Source organism: Anolis carolinensis, chromosome 1, assembly GCF_035594765.1.
Source record: "Anolis carolinensis isolate JA03-04 chromosome 1, rAnoCar3.1.pri, whole genome shotgun sequence".
Taxonomy (NCBI): Eukaryota; Metazoa; Chordata; class Lepidosauria; order Squamata; family Dactyloidae; genus Anolis; species Anolis carolinensis.
Window position 1 is genome coordinate 243879967 of NC_085841.1, and position 21335 is coordinate 243901301.

Here is a 21335-nt window from a genome sequence, read left to right on the forward strand (position 1 = left end):
AAAGGTTAAAACTGAAATTGCCCCAAATCCAAAGTTTTCTCCTATTCCACAGATCAAAACTTCCCAACAATGATAATGCTGCCCATCTAGAAAATGTGAATATGGAAATATTGCTTTTATATTCCTCTTTTTCACATTTATTCCCCATCCGAGGAGCAAACACTCTACTTACTGTTCCAAAAGTCCAGTTTTCCGGAATTCACTGCTAGGACTACAGTAATTTCTGTAAATCTTTGAACCTGAAATCAGTTTGCATGTCTGAATTTTCATTTTCATCTTTCTCATTTGTTTTGGTTCTGTTTGTAAATTCTCTGTATTACACTTTCAAATGAATTGGGAGATAGGCACTGACAGACTTCCATGGCTTCTCACTGTGGAATCTGTCCAAGTACATTCAACCTAGTGTTTACCACTTGAAGGCCCAAACTCAGTTTCTGCTTCACCTTTCCTATTTATCTCCGTGCAGTAGGATAGGACCACTCAGAAACGGGTCACACAAAAACATGATTCTTAGCCCCTACTATCAATGAGACAGTTGTCTCAAGCAGCAGATTATAGCTAGTGTGGAAGGAGACAACAATAGCAATCCATTGGCCATTCCCCTTTTTGGGAAAGCGGATGGTGACTTCCAGACAGAGTGCTCCTAAGTTATGGTAGAGGGCAGGGCCGGCCCCACTAATGAGGCACCTGACGCCGCCGCCTCGGGCGCAGGCCCGGGGGGGCGCCGTCAGGCTGGGCGGGAGGCGGGGCACCGCCCTGACGGTGCCCCGCCTCCCGCCCAGTGCGCCCTGGCCCGTCTGGCCTGCTAGAAAAGGCCAGACGGGCGAGCGGGAGTAGCGTGGGAGGCGGGGCCAGCTCAGACGCCGCTCCCCCCCCCCCGCCCAGCGTGCCTTGGCCCTGCCTCCCACGCAGCGTGGGAGGCGGGGCCAAGGCACGCTGGGCGGGGGGGGGGAGCGGCGTCAGAGCTGGCCCCACCTCCCACGCTACCCCCGCTCGCCCGTCTGGCCATTTCTAGCAGGCCAGAGTTAAGCGGAGGCAGGGCCGGCCCCACTAATGAGGCACCTGACGCCGCCGCCTCGGGCGCAGGCCCGGGGGGGCGCCGTCAGGCTGGGCGGGAGGCGGGGCACCGCCCTGACGGTGCCCCGCCTCCCGCCCAGTGCGCCCTGGCCCGTCTGGCCTGCTAGAAAAGGCCAGACGGGCGAGCGGGAGTAGCGTGGGAGGCGGGGCCAGCTCAGACGCCGCTCCCCCCCCGCCCAGCGTGCCTTGGCCCTGCCTCCCACGCAGCGTGGGAGGCGGGGCCAAGGCACGCTGGGCGGGGGGGGGGGAGCGGCATCAGAGCTGGCCCCGCCTCCCACGCTACCCCCGCTCGCCCGTCTGGCCATTTCTAGCAGGCCAGAGTTAAGCGGAGGCAGGGCCGGCCCCACTAATGAGGCACCTGACGCCGCCGCCTCGGGCGCAGGCCCGGGGGGGCGCCGTCAGGCTGGGCGGGAGGCGGGGCACCGCCCTGACGGTGCCCCGCCTCCCGCCCAGTGCGCCCTGGCCCGTCTGGCCTGCTAGAAAAGGCCAGACGGGCGAGCGGGAGTAGCGTGGGAGGCGGGGCCAGCTCAGACGCCGCTCCCCCCCCGCCCAGCGTGCCTTGGCCCTGCCTCCCACGCAGCGTTTGCGGCCTGGAGGAACCTCCGCTTAACTCTGGCCTGCTAGAAATGGCCAGACGGGCGAGCGGGGGTATCGTGGGAGGCGGGGCCAGCTCTGACGCCGCTCCCCCCCCGCCCAGCGTGCCTTGGCCCTGCCTCCCACGTGGGAGGCAGGGCCAAGGCACGCTGGGCGGGGGGGGGGAGCGGCGTCAGAGCTGGCTCCGCCTCCCACGCTACCCCCGCTCGCCCGTCTGGCCATTTCTAGCAGGCCAGAGTTAAGCGGAGGTTCCTCCAGGCCGCAAACGCGGCCTGGAGGAACCTCCGCTTAACTCTGGCCTGCTAGAAATGGCCAGACGGGCGAGCGGGGGTAGCGTGGGAGGCGGGGCCAGCTCTGGCCCCGCCCCCCGCCCAGCGTGCCCTGGCCCCGCCTCCCACGTTGCGTGGGAGGCAGGGCCAAGGCACGCTGGGCGGGGGGGGGGAGCGGCGTCAGAGCTGGCCCCGCCTCCCACGCTACCCCCGCTCGCCCGTCTGGCCATTTCTAGCAGGCCAGAGTTAAGCGGAGGTTCCTCCAGGCCGCAATCGCGGCCTGGAGGAACCTCCGCTTAACTCTGGCCTGCTAGAAATGGCCAGACGGGCGAGCGGGGGTAGCGTGGGAGGCGGGGCCAGCTCTGGCCCCGCCCCCCACCCAGCGTGCCCTGGCCCCGCCTCCCACGTTGCATGGGAGGCAGGGCCAAGGCACGCTGGGCGGGGGGGGGAGCGGCGTCAGAGCTGGCCCCGCCTCCCACGCTACCCCCGCTCGCCCGTCTGGCCATTTCTAGCAGGCCAGAGTTAAGCGGAGGTTCCTCCAGGCCGCGATTGCGGCCTGGAGGAACCTCCGCTTAACTCTGGCCTGCTAGAAATGGCCAGACGGGCGAGCAGGGGTAGCGTGGGAGGCGGGGCCAGCTCTGGCCCCGCCCCCCCACCCAGCGTGCCCTGGCCCCGCCTCCCACGTTGCGTGGGAGGCGGGGCCAGGGCACGCTGGGCGGGGGGCGGGGCCAACTCTGGCCCCGCCCCCCTCACTATTCGCCCTGGCCCCGCCTCCCACGCAGCATGGGAGGCGGGGCCAGGGCACGCTGGGCGGGGCCAGGGCGCCGGTGGCGGGGGCGCTTTTCAGCACCCCCGCTTCACATCAAAAAATATCTCCGGCCGGCCCTGGTAGAGGGTGCTTGTTTGTTGGAGCACGACTTATCTGACAAGCAGGGTGGCTTTTTTTAGGTAGAAAGGAAGGGAGCATGCTGCTTTTTGACTCAGGTGGCATAATGTATTGAGTCAACCTTTATAATCATACTGTGTATGTAAAATATGCACACAGTTATGTGCAGGACATCTTAAATTGCTTCTTGGAATGGTTTTCTCCAGTAGCAAACTAGTATTGACCTACAGTTATTCAGCATGGGACAAACCTTTATGCCACACATAGTGCTACTTTTTAGCAGCCTCTGAATGGCAGAAGCAAAGATTGGCAGGATATTGCAGGAAAATTATTTGCTCATGGAGCCTTTACTGCATCCAAGCAAAGTATGCTTCAAAAGATTCAGGGAGCAATTTAAAGCAGTCTCCATGGAGATACTGGTTGGGTGTATCACTGCTTACCTTAACCTTGTGCCCTCCAAATGTGCTGAACTCAAACTCTCATAATTCTCAACCAGATGGGAATTGGAGCCCAACCATGCTGTGCAGTTCAATGTTAAGGATTCAAATTGCCTGGTCCAGTGGTTCTGTTGGCCCCATTTTAGGAGACAACCCCTGTCAGTGAGATCAGGGAGATGCCTATTGGCAGAAACCCAGGCAAGTAATTCACCTGAGCTGCCCATTTTGAGTGAGTCCCTGCTATAGCAAGCAAACAGAATAGGCCCAATTGAAATTAGCCAGCAAGCAAGGAGAGAAGATGATTTTCAGCCAAGGAAGATTTTATTATCTGCAGATAAGATGCTAGCTAATGATACATTCACAAAGTAGATAGCATACATAATACAGTTTCATAGCCCTTTTAATACATAGGCTGCAGCCAAGCCTCTAATTCTGACCAGTCACCGAGAGGGGCTTGGTTGGCCAGCGTGGGCTGGGAACAAGAGATTATTAAGTGTCAATGAATGGAGTTCCTTTTACTGAACAGGAAAAATAACAAAGTGATTGAGGGCATTTTCTGGCCCTAACCAGGAATGCTATTGTCTTATGAGATGAACATGGCATGGCCCATTAGGGGCTGATCTGGCGGTTTCAAACCCCAGAGAAACAAAACATCATATATTAATACAATCATGTATAAATGACAGAGGATGGGCTTTGGCTGTAGAAATGCTGATTTCCTTCTGATACGACAGGTCCCGTTCATCAAAAGTGCAGTGTGGTGAAATTAGTTCTTCCCCAAGGGTGGGGAGAGGTGATTTTCCCCCGCCTGAATAGAAGTATTGTGTTGCAATGTCTAGGTAAAGTCCAAGAGACTTTGAGGCTGGAAATTGATGAGGAAATTCCCAGCTTGGTTTCTTTTCTCCAGATTATACAATTGTGTGGGATGCAAGACATCTTTGGGTTCAGGAACAAGGTTTCCCCCAAAGGGAAGGAATGGGGATCTCAGGAGCATAAAACATTAGGTTAACACAACTTATAGGCAAAATAGGAACACATAGGAAAAAACATGGAGTGTTTAGGAAAAATTATATACACGAGAGACATAGTTTTCCAAAGTACCTTTAACAAGCCAGGCTTCCCAGAGGAAAAAGGGGAAGGAAGGCAGGCAGAGTGGAAGAAAAGGAGGAAAGGAAAAAAAGCGAGGAAGGAAAAAAAAAGGAAAGGAAGGAAAAGAGGGAGGAAAGGAGAAAGAAAGGAAGGGAAGGAGGAAGAAAGGAAGGAAAGGAGGGGGAAGGAGGAAGAAAAAAGAGGGGAAAAGGAGACTTCAGTGAGTGGGGACCTGGCCCAGGTAAACTAGACATCCCAAGGACCCAGGGTTGGTTTTCTCATGCAACAGTTCTCAAACTGTGGGTTCCCAGATGTTTTGGCCTTCAACCCCTAACAGTTGGTAAACTGGCTGGGATTTCTGGGAATTGTAGGCCAAAACACCTGGAGACCCACAGGTTGAGAACCACTGGCCTGGTCCAAGTCTGTTGTCCGAGGAAGCTGTTGGGTTTCTCAGAGTCCCCAGGCAAAGAAAAATTTTTCAGGGTAAGCAAAACTATAGGGTAGCTGTGCTAGAGGACGAGGGAACTGTAACAGATTCATGATTTCCTTGCCCATTTATAGTCTTCTATAGTCTTTGAAGCAGGGAAGGGAACTTTTTGAACCTCAGTTGATATAGACTATAACATCCACAATCTCTTACCATTAGGCATGCTGAGGCTTTGGGGATCTGGAACTCCCAACACATCCATCATGTCACATGTTTCCTATATGTTACAGTAAGTTTTGACAACTAAATGATATATAAGTAGTCTGGGAGTTACAAACATCTGACTTACAAATGATACGTAGTTAAAATGGGGGTGAGAGAACAGCCAAAAGAACTAAGTATCACCTATAGAGCATAGATGGGAAATCAGAGATATAGACAGATATTTATAGTTATAGACTGTTATCTACAGTTATGGGAATTCCCTCTCCCCGGTGCCATCCCCACTCCCTCCCTTTAGACTCTCCCCGGATGATCCCGTGGGTTGAGTTGGGTCTTAATAGAACTTGTACATGGACTTTAGCCTAGATTTTAAATTTTGTCAATGATTCAATTTTATAATGGTTTTTATTATTATTGAAATTTGAAGTATATAACCCCTCAAGTTTGTTATGGATGTATGGGACTGGGTACCCTTGATATGAGCTGGTCATTGACCATAATAAAAGTTTACTTACTTACTTACTTACAGTAAGTAGAGAAATCTACCCCTCAGAAGGAAATTCACTCTCGAAAGAGTTATTATGGGGAAAGGTGTCTCAACTGAAGCTCTATCACCAATCCTTGTTTCTACAACAAGGCAAATTTTTCAAAATGCAATTATCACAGGGACAGAAGGGAAGGTGAAATCTTCTGAACAGGGGCACGGAGAGCAAAACAAGCACCACAGGGGTGTTAATCCTTCCCTATGCTATCCAAATCTCTCATATATGTGTGTGTGTGTTTGGCTTGAGTTACACTTTAAAATGTACCTGTTCCAATTTACAAACTTAAGAACAAACTTACAGAACATATCTTTTTCGTAACTTGGGGACTGCCTGTTAAACGAATATGGGTGGAGAAAAGTCTAATTGAGTATTGTGGTTGATCTTTACAAATGCGATCACTTTGTCTTTCAGAATTCTGTCCCCAGAGAATCCAAGGAAGAAAGAAGATGAGGAGGATAAAGGAGACAAAAGCTATAAACAAAAAAAGAGTCTCAGAACAATCTGTACATTTTTAAAAACCCGAAGTGCTTGTGTCCACGTATTCGTGAGTGTTTCCAGGAACAAGGTACAAAATGTGTTCCTTCCTACACACAACCTCAAATGTTGTGGAAATGCCCCCCCCCCCCAAATTCGTGTAACCAAGTGTAACTTAGTAAATGTATGAAACTGTCATAAAAATTTGCTTCGGGCAAGAAACCTTTAATTGCTGGGGCGACTCTCTACTTCATTGTGTTTAAAATTGTTTGAAATCTACCTTTTGTTTTAATGTAGTGATTGACTTAAATGTTTGTTAATATGTTATTGTATGAGAGGTAATAGTGATGACCGAAACCCCGGCTTTTAAATTAATTTAAAAGAACGCAGCGGAGAGTTCCGCAGGTTACTCTCCAAAGGAACGAAGCGGGACCGCAGCAGACTATTATTAAAAGACTTTTTCCTTCATTTTCCTCTTCCCTGAACTATGTAACAAATCCCCCCAATAAAAGTAACATTTATTTTAACAGTAACACTCTCTATCTGGTTATTTTGTATCTTTCCCTGACTCCTTCCTTCGCATGAAATCTCTCTCTCTCTCTCCCGTCCCTTTAACTCCGGTTGAGGTTTCTCTGCCATAGATTAACATGGCGGTCGATATAAATTGGCTCATATCTCTATCAAAATTACCCCTAGAACGCTCCTCTTTTAGTCCTAACCCTTTCTAAGGCTCCTGACTCGAAGACAACCAGCAGACCCGGAATCGGTCCAGTTTTCGGCACCTCAACAGCTGACTGTCAAACGGGACCGACGGCTCCTTCCAAGCTAAAATGCTGCCTTATCCCGGACTTTCCTCTCCCCGCAGCCCGCGGAATGGGTTTAAGAGATCCCTAGCCCCTTTCTGTGAACTGGGGATGGGGGGGATCGCTCTCTCGCAGGGGAGACATGGATCTACAAGTACCCTCACCCTCTTTGCAGCTGTCAGGGGGTGCCCGGACGGGTGCCCTCCACGTTTCATTCATACTTTCGTGATTTTATGAAGGAGAAGAACACTCTTCCCCAGACCTACCCCTGGACTTATGAAATCCTATACTTCCAAAGACTACAACCCACACGTGCCCCTTCCCCATGCCATCTCTATGGATTCCTTATGAACTCTTTTTCCTCATGTATTTGTGAATTTTCATATTTTATGTACCTGGACACCCTCATGACCCACTGTTGTATGAATTTCTAACCTCATTCTTATCAAATGTTTTCAATTGATTATATCATCCATGGTCCCCCTTTGGGCAATGTAACCCCCCCCTCTCTATGGATTCTCCCCTTCCTCCTTGAAATCTACCTATCTGCCTATATGTATTTATACTCTTTGGGATCCCCGGAAAATATGTGTTTTTCCCAGCAGGGTTTATGTTCCAACTTTATTTTAATTTTCATTTTATCCCATATAATTGTCAAATCATGAAATCAAATGGGAAATATTATGACCCCAACGTGAACCTTAGCCCCATGACCCAGACCTCCCTTCCCAAAAACAAAAGGATAATCTGCCACCGTTTAATCCAATCTCATTCCGATCGCATGGACAATATAGGGTTTAGAGTCACCAAATTCCTAAAGGTGACTCGCCCCCAAGGCAAACATTGTCATATCCCAGGCCAGGACGCCGCTGGAAGGCACCCTGTGGGGCCCGTAAATGACGGCTCATCACCACCCATCACCACTTCCCGTCTGACACCCCAAGGCATATCTAAAATCTGTGAACGTGACAGGACCCCGGACACCCTTGATGGGTGCCATTAATTCCTTTAGAAATCGGCTGGGCCAGAATTAATCTGATATTTCCTGTCCGGTCACCTCATTGTTTCAATAGCTCCCGCCTCCTCCTCTCTGATTGGCCCGAGGGGGGACAAAAAACGGCTCCCCATTGGGCCAGCAGAGCAAGGCGGGAAACGAAAGCCCGCCTCGTTCAACCTCTCAGCCTATCCGCGATCAGATGGGCAGGGAAGCGGGGCGGGAAATTCAAAGGGCTGTCAGACCGAAACATTGTATAAATATGACTTTATTTGAAACATATGTTACGCTAGTAGATTGAATGATCGCTATTAGCGTCCTTTTCAGCTGAATTGCTCAATAAAAACTCCTTGGCGGATTTTCCTTCATCTTTGGCGGACCTTCTTCATTTCAGGCTCCAGGTTGTATTGCGGCTTATATTCTCCTTTTGGCTTCGCCAAGGTCCGTTCCCTCAGGACCGGGTCGGGTCTCTCCTAAAGGGCCCGATCCCCTAAAGTGCGGTCGACAACATAATTTGGCGACCACGAAGGGACTTGCTTGGAAGTTCCAAAAATCAATTTTTTAGGCTAAAATTCCAAGCGGCGACCTTGGTCCAGATATTCTGGAACAGGTTGGGGAGAGAAATGGCTGCAAGGAGGGCCCTCCGACCAACAATTTGACCTCATTTCACATCCAAATTTCTCTGGCAGTCCCTTTCTCTCTCTAGATCTGATTCAGGGTACTGAACAAAGGAGCCAGATAGGAGGAAGCAGATTTTTAGCTCCTCGAAGGAAAGGCGCCAACGTGAAACAGGGGACGCCCTGGAAAAAAATAAAAGGGAACCGGCCCCGTTGTTAAGACCCAGGTGGGCGGAGTTCTGGAGGTATTGCACTTCGGATCAGGGCTCGGTAACAAATTCCTGGTGAAACGCGGGAACATCTGGCGCCCGGTGGTGTGTGAGAACAGTCTGGCTTGTAAGATTACAGGTTCAAGGATCGTGGGGTAGGGGAACGATTGTGTTCCCGGGGCACCTGCGGATTCCACGAACGCCAGCCATTCAGCCTCGGTGTAGGGAGACTCTTGAAAGGACGAGTTGCATCCAGCCGGTGGGTGAGTCGTTACTCCATTAACTGTCAGGTACTGGGCAGGGGCTGAGCCAAGGATGGGTGTTTGTTCAAGCACATCTAGGGTGTCCCACCCCAGCAGACATCCCCAGGGATTCTCCATTGGGAAAGATCCTGGCCAATTGGGGTGGGCTTTGCATCGAAAAACATGGTGCAGGCCAGGTTGGGCTAACTCAGAGCACATAAGTGGCCCCTTGTGGCCCTTGAAGGGGGAACAGCTTGCCCCCCCCCCTTGCTCGAGTCGCCGAATTCGGAGTGTTGACCTAAGGTGACTCGCCAGGGGGAGGGCAAGTGGTCCCAACTTGCTTATGCTGCGATGTTCATGGCCTTAAGCCAGAGGGAGAGTGGAAGGGGGGAGGGGGTCTAAGTCTTCCCATGCAGGGACGTGGGCTCCAAACCTACCCTCCTCAGAAGCTCCTCTCTAGACCTACTTCCCCTCCCGCCTCCACCAGAAGAGGAACTTCTGGAGACATTTGCTTGCCCCCCCCCACCTTACCAACCCCGACCCCCATCCCTTGCCCCACCTCATCCCCTGCTTTCTCCCCCCTGTTCTGAGTCTTGCACCGACCCAGAACCCCCAAATCGACCCTTCAAGGGAACCTCTGCTTCCCGGGATCCCACTCTCCCAGACTCACTCTCCCAACTCCCTGCCATTTCACCCCGTCCCCCCTCCGTTTCCCAGCCCTCTGTTTTCTCTCAGCCCCATCTCCCCTCCGTTTCCCAACCTCCTATTCCCTCTCCACCCCCCCCAACCGAATCCCTCTAAGCCTTTTTTTTTCCATTCCACCCCAAGACTTCTTCCCCCTTGCAGCCCCCCTCCCTTAACCTCTCCCTCTCTTCCTCTCGCTCGTCCTTTTTGGCCAGAGGAACAGGGGGAAAGGAGGGGCCCTGGGGGGGATGAGGCAGGGGAAGGAGGAATTGACTGTTCAGAGACCATAAGACATCCATTGCCATCCTCTGTTTTATCTGAAGCCTGCATATTGGGTCAATAGTTCTCCAAAGAATTATTTTCCCCCCTCTCCCTCCTTTTCAAAGCAATCTGCTTCTGAATTTTTTTGAGTCACAGTTCAATCCCCCTTTTTTTCCCCTCTTCTTTTCTATTTGCTTTCAAAACTTTACCCAAAAAACTCCAGAAACTCCCCAAAGATCCCAGAGGAACATAAATTTTTAGACTGTCAATTTGCATTTTTGTTGGTTACAATTTGTAAGTGGGACCTTTGATCTGGCATTCTTTCCAAATCGTCAGGTCACACCTTGAAATTTGCTCAAACAAAAGGATCCTGTGTCCTCAAAAACTCCTTTCCCTTTTTCTTTTTTTCTTCACCCAATCCCTTTGGGCAACCCTGCAAAACCCCTCCCCTTTTTTGAATCTCCCTCTCAGCCCCCCCCCTCTCTCTGGGGGATATTGTGTATCTTTGGAAAACCTTCCATCTTCAGAGACTGGCTGAGTCCTGCCTGGGGGCTTCCCTGTTCTCTGAGTAGTATTCTTTGTTTGTTGCCTTTACTTCGGAGCTTTGTCTGTCCTTTAAATGTGGGGAACCAAGTTTTGTTCCTCTTCCTCATGATTTATTTCCTTGAGCTATCCTCTCTGTTTCTCTCTCTCCCTCTTGTTTGCTATTTCTTGAATGACTGTGTATACAATGGGTTAGGGGTTTTACTAACACTCTCAGTATAAAGGGACCGTTGGGAATTGTAGAATGGGGATCCTGGCACCCCACATGGAAGGCACTCCACTCCGACCTGGACTACCAGGACCATCATCCGCTCCTGTGGCTATAAAGGGACTCTGAGAAACCCAGCTCAGATAAGGCGAGAGCAACCAGTGGGGTGCCATCACGGTGATGAGGCCCCCACCCACAAGCTGGCTCCAACCCCTGGCAGGGGTCGTAAGGCTGACCCTGAGCAGAAGAACATCCCCCTTCTAATGCAGGGAGGAAAGGGCGCCCCCACGAGACCAGGAGAAGGCTGGCAGGTAAGGGCGACCCCCCCTCACCTGAGAAGAGGCGGCAGAGGCTGAAGGTGCGTCCCCATGGAGCCACAAACAGGACCCACGCTGTTGGTCGCTGGGTCAGGCGCGAGTGGGGAGCCCTAACATGGCTGCGAGGGTGCCAGAGGAACCTTCAGTATTGAAGATGTCCCAGAAGGTATGAATGATTTATTTCCATTTTTTTCTCCTTTTATTCCTCCTTATAAAACTAACCCTCCACACTTAGGGTCTTGGGGGAAGGGGAAGGGGGATGGGACACGTGATCTCTTTTCTTTGCTGTCTTGAGGCATTCTCTACCCCTCGGACCTCCTCCCGGGTGGGAGGGCTGGACCTGGCTGTGGACACTAGGAGGCGCCTGGTGAAGATGGCATCACATCCACCTCGAAGTCCTCCTGACCTCCTACACCGCTTGCAAGGTGCTGGAATCCGTGCCAGGATCCATCAAGAGTGCCCCTGAACCAGAACCAGCCCCCACCAGCGGGGAGGAAGACAAAGACCTGTGGACTGCTGAGCTGGGAGACGACCTGAAGGTGTTGTTCCGGAAAACACCTCCTCAGGGACCGCCGCCCGCGAACTGTCCTGACCCACACCCTCCCGAGGCCCGGAGAAAGACCAAAAGCCAGAGACCAAAGCACAAGACCCCCTCCAAGGACCCCTCCAAATTCCCTCCTTCTAGCACCACGGGAACACCCCCATTTGGACCTACAAACATTTGACAGCTCACTTTGACAGCTGTCAAATCGGCCCTCACTTCAACCCCCCCCGCTCGGAAGAACTAACACCACAATTCCACTGGGAGCTGTCCAGCGTGCTGAATCAGGAGCCGTGAGTTCTAATTTTCACTCTATTTTTCTCTCCCTGTTCTTTCTCTATCTTTCCCCGCGGGGAGCTGTCCAGCGTACTAACCCTAGAAAATGCTAACCCTAACTCTCATTTTTTCTCTGACTCTCCCTGCCAGCTCTAGCCCGGTGTTGTATGAATGGCTTTCTTCCAAAGTAAACTTCTGGCAACAGTTGGCCACAAAAGCCTTAAATGTCTCAGATTTTTGCCTGTCCAGTGGAGCCTCAGCCACAGACCTGTTTTCCACCTGTTTAATTGGCATTCCAGAACCTCTGGAAATTTTTAGAAATTATACCATGTTCCAAGACATCCCAAAGGATATGTCTTACAGAGATCTCTCTAACTGGGGAAGAGTCTCCATGGACAAGTTGCCTGGCATGGCTACCATCCGCCTTGCTCATGTTCCTCAAGCAGAAAATTGTTTTCAAATACCCACCTGCACCGGTGAGTGCCATCAGCTTCCCATTGACAACTCTCTAAATTGCTCACATATAGAAAAACTGTCTCATCTGAATGCCCATTTGGTCCTGCCCCCAGGATGGTTTTTCCTGTGTGGACAGACAGCCTATGGTTATCTACCTGCCAATACCTCCATGGGGAATTGTGCCTTGGGTAGGCTGTCTCTTTTTATGCCTTCCAAGAACGACTTAGAACTGGCACACTCTTTGGGTCGGAAGGCAAGATCCATTCAAAACCTGGATCCAAATTGCGACCCCTCTGTAGTACTTAAAGGCATTCCTCAATTTGTGGCGGCTGCACTGTTCACACCTGGAGTAGCCTCAGCCATGAATTATAGGGCCATAAAGCATCTGGCCTGTGCACTGGTCAAAAACATCAATTATACCTCTCAAGCCTTGGCATCGGTGGCAAAGGAAATGCATGAGCTGCGGGAGGCTGTATTAGATAACAGGGCAGCTATTGATTTCCTCCTATTAAAGAACCACTATGGCTGTGAGAGCGTAAGGCACATGTGCTGCTTTAATTTGACAGACCAGACTCCTATGATTCATAAATCCATCGAGAGTTTGAATGATTTGGCCTCAGGAATTAAGGAGACAACTGGATTCGACCTTAGTTTTCTGACCGACTGGCTCCCTTCTTTAGACTGGCTGAGGAAAGGTTTTCTCCTCTTTTTAGCTGTAATCCTTCTCCTTCTAATAATAAGCTGCTGCTGGTCGCATTTGCCCGCTCTGTTCCAAATTTGTCACAAAAAGAACCATTCGAACCCCTCTCAGCAGATGGCCAGGCTGCCGCTAAGAGGTTATAATGCTTATGCGGTAGGGCAGGGGCGAAATGGGCTCCTCCCACTTCGCCCCGCCCTTACCGAGTGGGGAATATGATGACCGAAACCCCGGCTTTTAAATTAATTTAAAAGAACGCAGCGGAGAGTTCCGCAGGTTACTCTCCAAAGGAACGAAGCGGGACCGCAGCAGACTATTATTAAAAGACTTTTTCCTTCATTTTCCTCTTCCCTGAACTATGTAACAAATCCCCCCAATAAAAGTAACATTTATTTTAACAGTAACACTCTCTATCTGGTTATTTTGTATCTTTCCCTGACTCCTTCCTTCGCATGAAATCTCTCTCTCTCTCTCCCGTCCCTTTAACTCCGGTTGAGGTTTCTCTGCCATAGATTAACATGGCGGTCGATATAAATTGGCTCATATCTCTATCAAAATTACCCCTAGAACGCTCCTCTTTTAGTCCTAACCCTTTCTAAGGCTCCTGACTCGAAGACAACCAGCAGACCCGGAATCGGTCCAGTTTTCGGCACCTCAACAGCTGACTGTCAAACGGGACCGACGGCTCCTTCCAAGCTAAAATGCTGCCTTATCCCGGACTTTCCTCTCCCCGCAGCCCGCGGAATGGGTTTAAGAGATCCCTAGCCCCTTTCTGTGAACTGGGGATGGGGGGGATCGCTCTCTCGCAGGGGAGACATGGATCTACAAGTACCCTCACCCTCTTTGCAGCTGTCAGGGGGTGCCCGGACGGGTGCCCTCCACGTTTCATTCATACTTTCGTGATTTTATGAAGGAGAAGAACACTCTTCCCCAGACCTACCCCTGGACTTATGAAATCCTATACTTCCAAAGACTACAACCCACACGTGCCCCTTCCCCATGCCATCTCTATGGATTCCTTATGAACTCTTTTTCCTCATGTATTTGTGAATTTTCATATTTTATGTACCTGGACACCCTCATGACCCACTGTTGTATGAATTTCTAACCTCATTCTTATCAAATGTTTTCAATTGATTATATCATCCATGGTCCTCCTTTGGGCAATGTAAACCCCCCCCCCCCTCTCTATGGATTCTCCCCTTCCTCCTTGAAATCTACCTATCTGCCTATATGTATTTATACTCTTTGGGATCCCCGGAAAATATGTGTTTTTCCCAGCAGGGTTTATGTTCCAACTTTATTTTAATTTTCATTTTATCCCATATAATTGTCAAATCATGAAATCAAATGGGAAATATTATGACCCCAACGTGAACCTTAGCCCCATGACCCAGACCTCCCTTCCCAAAAACAAAAGGATAATCTGCCACCGTTTAATCCAATCTCATTCCGATCGCATGGACAATATAGGGTTTAGAGTCACCAAATTCCTAAAGGTGACTCGCCCCCAAGGCAAACATTGTCATATCCCAGGCCAGGACGCCGCTGGAAGGCACCCTGTGGGGCCCGTAAATGACGGCTCATCACCACCCATCACCACTTCCCGTCTGAGACCCCAAGGCATATCTAAAATCTGTGAACGTGACAGGACCCCGGACACCCTTGATGGGTGCCATTAATTCCTTTAGAAATCGGCTGGGCCAGAATTAATCTGATATTTCCTGTCCGGTCACCTCATTGTTTCAATAGCTCCCGCCTCCTCCTCTCTGATTGGCCCGAGGGGGGACAAAAAACGGCTCCCCATTGGGCCAGCAGAGCAAGGCGGGAAACGAAAGCCCGCCTCGTTCAACCTCTCAGCCTATCCGCGATCAGATGGGCAGGGAAGCGGGGCGGGAAATTCAAAGGGCTGTCAGACCGAAACATTGTATAAATATGACTTTATTTGAAACATATGTTACGCTAGTAGATTGAATGATCGCTATTAGCGTCCTTTTCAGCTGAATTGCTCAATAAAAACTCCTTGGCGGATTTTCCTTCATCTTTGGCGGACCTTCTTCATTTCAGGCTCCAGGTTGTATTGCGGCTTATATTCTCCTTTTGGCTTCGCCAAGGTCCGTTCCCTCAGGACCGGGTCGGGTCTCTCCTAAAGGGCCCAATCCCCTAAAGTGCGGTCGACAACAATAGGAGTCTTAAGATAAGATTTCATGTTGTGGAAGATAGCTTTGCCATCCCCCGCCCCAGGAAAAGTACTGTGTGTTTAAGAATAACTGCTGCTGAATCTCTGCCTCTTTTTATAGCAAAGAGGGGATCTGAATTTGGTTGATCTCAGCCTTAGACCTATAAACAGCTAATGATTCCTAGTCAATATGAATTCCACACTTTGTGTTAGGGTTTGAACATATAACGTGTGTGTGTGTGTGGGGGGGGGGGGGTTGAACATATAATGTGGGGGTTCAGCTGTCACCAATGCAACATGGGAGTGTGGCCCCAACTCAGCATCAATAAACAGAATAAAATCCCAATAAGACTCTCTGGAGTGGTATACCATGTGTTAATCCAAATGGGATGCTAACAGAAGCCAGTATCTAGCCAGCCACAAAAAATAACTAGAGGTCTTCACTTAAAATCTACCAGTATCTATTTCATTCATTTTATTTTTGCTAATGTTGTGCTTCCTTGCCCATGGGAGCCAGAATAGCCCACTCCCTGCTGTCCGATGGCAGGCTAAAACCTTTTTATTCAGACAGGCATTTAAAGATGAAGGTGTTTTAAGATCAAGTCATGTTTTTATATGTTTTTATGGTTTTTAAAGTTTTAACTTGAATTGTTTGTAATATTAATAATGTTTAATACTGTTTTAATATTGGTATATTTGTATATTTTAAGCTGTATTATAATGTTTTAAATTGTGAGCTGCTTTGAGTCTCCATATGGAGAGAAAAAGTGGGAAATAATAATAGTAATAATAATCATAATCATAGCCCTTGAGAAAATTCACTAATCTTGTGCTGGAGGTTGGGCAGGAAAGTTTTTTTTAATGTTTCTTCAATTTTCCTGTAGATTTAGTATAGGAGATGTATGGCCCTCCGGGTGGCGCTGGACTACACCCAGTGGTTCTCAATCTGGGGTCCCCGGATGTTTTTGGCTTACAACTCTCAGAAATCCCAGCCAGTTTACCAACTGTTAGGATTTCTGGGAGTTGAAGGCCAAAAGCATCTGGGGACCCCAGGTTGAGAACCAGTGGACTACAGCTTCCAACTTCCCTGACCATTGGCCATACTGGCTGGGCCAATAGGAGTTTGGGATCAAAAATATCTGGTCACTTCACTGATGTTCTGCTAGTGCAAAAAACTTTCACATAACTCTTCTCTTTGGTAAAATGTAGTGGCAAAAGTAGATGTCTGAAGCTAGATTGGCTATGTCTTTTTTAAAATGGAGTTTCCACTCCATTTGTTCCAGTCTTAACAGAATAAACTTCATGATGGCTTTCTCCATGGGTTTTTCTCTATGGGGAGGACTCAGAGCTCTGCTTTGCAAGCAATTGGTGGCTCTACTCCAACCAGGAAAATCCCCTTATTGTTAACAATGACACTAAGAGGATTATCTGGCTTGTAAGCAACTAGAGCCAAGCGCATTGTATTTATGCAAAGTCAAGTATGTTTGCCTGCTGTTTCTGAAATGAGATGCTGCTGCTCAGGAGGTGATATGGACTACCCAGGACATTAAATCCCAAGATATGGGGGATCTGAGGATTTGGGAAAGAAACATTATCTCACAGGCTTATTCCCTCAGTCTAGGCTTTCCCCCTATAATAACTGCAGAGGATGATAGTTCAGGTTGTCTCTTCTTGGCATTATGAGAGACAAAGAAAGAAATATGAACAAGCTCTATAGTAGGATTAGGAACTGACGGCTTCACTATGTTGACAGATGACAACCTTCATCATCCTTGACCATTGCCCTTGCTGGCTGGGGCTGGTGATGGTTGGAGTCTAACAAGATCAGGAGAGTCACAATTTTCACAATGTAACTGAAGGTTTTCCTCTGGGATTCAGACACTTCTGCAAGTCAACAAAACTCTCAGACGTGGTTGTTGGCTTCTTAGGAATAAGAATCTGGAATCATAATAATTTTAAGAGGTATGGAGCATAGTTCCATTCCTTGGGTCCATTCTCAGTGACCAAATATAGCACTATGATTCCACTAACCGCCATGTTACATTCTATGGAATCCTAGGATCCTCGGAATAGGGAGAGATCTTTAAATCCTCAGCCAGAGAACTCCTCTGGGGCCTTTGACCAAACTATAAACACCAGGATTCTATGGAATGTTGCTATGACAGTCAAAGTGAAAGCCATAGCGCTGTAGTTGTCCAATGCAGTGGTTCTCAACCTGTGGGTCCCCAGGTGTTTTGGCCTACAATTCCCAGAAATCCCAGCCAGTTTACCAGCTGTTAGGATTTCTGGGATTGAAAGCCCAAACATCTGGGGACTCACAAGTTGAGAACCACTAGTCTAATAGGAATGGGCCCCTCTATATTAGCATGAGCAAAAGCTCATTCTTGCTAGAATGCTCCTTGTTCTTCAGTCTATCTTGAGATAGACGGGTTTGCTTAATATCTTTCTCCCAATATGGGACACAAAGCAGCTTATAATGTTAGTTAAAACAATGTATGATGCAAAGTTTAAAGAAACCAAATAATCCAGTAGTCTCAAAACATTTTAAAGTAAAAGCATAATAATGAGGAAAATGCGGCATACCCCAGTTGAAAAAAACGATTGCAATTGAAAGTTAGCAGTCAAAGGCCTGGGTAAACAATGAGATCTTTGCCTGTTGGCAGAAAGAGGGCAGATAAAAGAACAACCTCGTTTCAAATACGAGGGAATCCCAAAGTTTGGGAGCAGCCACCAAGAAGGCTCTTTCTCATGTCCTCATCAAATGCACCCATGGTAGTAGTGGAACTAATAAAACCTACTCCAAGGATCTTGAAACTTAGATGGACTTGTATTAGGAGATACAATTTTTCAGATCGTGTCAAATTAAACTAGTGTATTCAGAAGCATGACCACTGTTGTGATGTAGTAGGTTGAGTGTCTGCCTATGATGCTGGACACCAGGGTTTGAATCCCCGCTTGGACAAGACCTTCTGGATAAATTTTGCTGAGAAAATCCTATGACAGGTTCACCTTGGGGTTGTCATATGTCAGAAAAGACTTGAAAACTCACAACAGCAACAAATTCAGAAATATTAGTCTAAGGAATGTATCTGCCTCAAAATAACTGCCCTATTTTGCACAGCATCAAAATAACTTTGAGCACATCTAACTTTCAGACAACCAATAGAAAGGAGTACTACATTTACAGTGATCCATGCCCTCCAGTCCTACCTACTGATGAAAAATGTCAAGGGTGCAAGGTTTACCTATGTTTGATTTCCATTAGAGTTAGATTAATGGAGACTAATTGGGATTGTATATTTGAATATGAGTGTTTGAATTTATTTACAGTGTGCAAGTTGAGCTTTAACCCTCTGGCAAATGATCCAAAATTCACTGCTTGTCCTGTGCCAAATTTCAGAGAAGGCAACCAGATTGTCAGGATTCCAAACTGCAAGTGTTTTGGACTTCAAATCCCATAAGCATTAGCTGCTTTGGCCAATAATCAGGGATTCTGGGAACAAAGGTCCTGGAAGACCACAGTTTGAGAAACACTGTCCCAGAACAAGGGTAGGCAACCAGCTACCCGTGGACCCCTTCTTCATGTCTGTGGCTCACAAAGTCCCTCCACACACAATTAAAAAAAAAACAGCTGAAAAGCACTGTTTACTTTTAAAAGAATCTAGGTCCAATACAGTCTGTCTTTCATTTTTTTATCTGATGAATTAAGAATTTAGGAAAGTGCAAATGTTTGGACTATGGCTTTTGAGATAGGGCGGTATATAAATAAAGTTTTATTATTTTATTATTATTTATTATTGAACTAATAACCTTTTCCAGGCTTTGACCCAGGTTCCTAGACACAGGTTGGGAACATCATCCGGAGCCACAAAAGGACTAAAAGGCAAGCCCCTGCTCCTTCTTCATCATTCAGAACTCCGGCAATGGAAACCCATTCACTAATCTCCACAAGAATGGAAAGCTATTGGGGAACTTTGGCTAGGATAAGTAATACATTCATATAAGGCCCCTCCACACTGCTGTATAAAATCCACATTGAACTGGATTATCTGGCAGTGTGGACTCAGATAATCCAGTTCAAAGCAGATATTGTGGATTATCTGCCTTGATATTCTGGGTTATGTGGTTGCGTGGAAGGGCCCTAAGTGTGTCTCAAGCAATATGAAGAAGAAGGGCCATTAACAGAAACCTTAGGATCAAGAGTCAATGAGCTGGTGGTTGTCAAAGCCTTTATGTAGTGCATGGGGAGTGGAATTTGCAGTAAAGCAAATTCAAAAGTGGGTCAAGCCTGTATAATTTTGAAAGGAATATTACTTGGGGACAAACATTAAAATCACTACTCCGTGCTCACTCTTACAAAACTACAGAACTACAATTCCATAGGATGGAACTGTCTCTGGTATCAAGCAGCTATAACTGAAATATAATATGTATATTTATGGTTTATTTTATGCTCTGGCATTGAATGTTTACAGTATATATGTTGTGCTGTGCCCTGAGTCCCCTTTGGGTGAGAAGGGTGGAATATTAATTAATATTAAATAAATAAATAATACACAAATTTGTCAGCCTACTGTGCAAAGTTCTTGTGAATGTGAATTCCAAAGAGAAAGTCATATTGGTTTGTGTATGAAAAACAAATCCCATGGCATCACAAGAATAGTAGCTTTATTGTAGCAGAATGTTTTGCAGACTGAAGACTAATGACCAAAAAGACTCTAGTACATAGAAGCTTAAATCACAAGTCTGCTTGTCTCCAAGAATCCATGCTACAATCATTTGCCTCCCAAGAAGCATTCCCTGGAGCTAGTTAAATTGATGGAGATTCTCCAGCTCACATACCGGATTCCAAAGCACATACTAGTGAACTGAATTTGACTAACCAACCTTGATTTTTGTCTTGAATGATTACAAAATGAGCTTGTCTTAAAGCCAAGGATATCAATTAAATGTAAGTACTCTTGTCTCTCATGCAGCCCAGGTTAAATAGTTCAAGCTAAAACTACCAGAGGGAGGTCAACCCCATTTATAATCCTCAGGAAATATCCAACTTTGCAATGTTTTCTGCCTGCTTAATATCTAAATTCTAGGTCCCTTGAGGACTTGCCTTTTAAGATAATTACTGTATTTCTTGGGTAGTTACAACCATTTGGCTTTTGGCTTAGTGCCCTTGGAGCCAACCTTAGGTCTTTTATAACTACATCCTCATTTATGTTGTATGACTTAATTAAAAAGTCACATTTGTAGTTCGAGCCCCTCAACTCTTTAGTGCAGAGGGCAACTCTCTAGAAGAGACATTAGGGCATTGCAATTTGGGATGAAACTGCTTGAAACTATCTCTTAAAAAGTCCTCGGCTCACCTGCTATTTTACACATTAAATTTCAAAGTTTGAGTCCAGATAATGACCAGGCTACGCAGTGGGTGGAAGAAGGGGTCCTCCCTTTCCCCTATTTTCTCAAAAGAAAAAAATAATATCAAATGATTATTTGTTCCTGGCAGAGCTTGGATTATGAGGTTAAAAATGAGGTCATTCATGTTGATAGAAAGAGAAAAAATATTACAGTAGATTGTCCATTAGCAGACACCCATAGGGATTAGCAGATAATATCCTAATAATGCATTTTGTTATTGGAGATTTCAAAAATATTATTTTTGTAGTTTTTTTTAACTGTCTTTCCGTTTGTGATGTGTTGGATCACAAATAATACAATCTGATTGATGACTATATGGTTGAAGACGTGTAGTTCAATAAATATGGAAGCTGTCAAGGTTGGGGAAACCCAGGATCTAATTACCAGTTTCATTAAAGTTTATTGCTAATCTGTATCTCTTTTCTGTCAGATTTCACTTATCACCACAAATATACTATATTAATAGAATCATAGGATCACTGATTTGGCCACAATGGCCCATTCCTCTGTTATGAAGGAATATTCAACATACTTTTTACAGATGTCTATCTCTCCCCTGTTTTAAAACCTCTACAATCTGAGGCAGCATATCACACCAAAGCCAAACAGAGTGTTACTATTACTCTCCCTCAATCTAGACACTATATTTGATGCCATCTAGAACACCATTATCTTTTATTAGCTGGTGCATCACACTGTCCATTCATGTTTAGCTTGCGGTCTACTAAAATCCCGTTCACACATACTGTTTTCAAACAGATAACCTATTCTGTATCTGTACATTTCATTTTTTTTTCTGTCTAAGAGTAGTATCTTGCATTTCTCCCAGCTGAAATACAGTACGTTGATTTTGGCCTCACTTTCTACCCTCTTAAC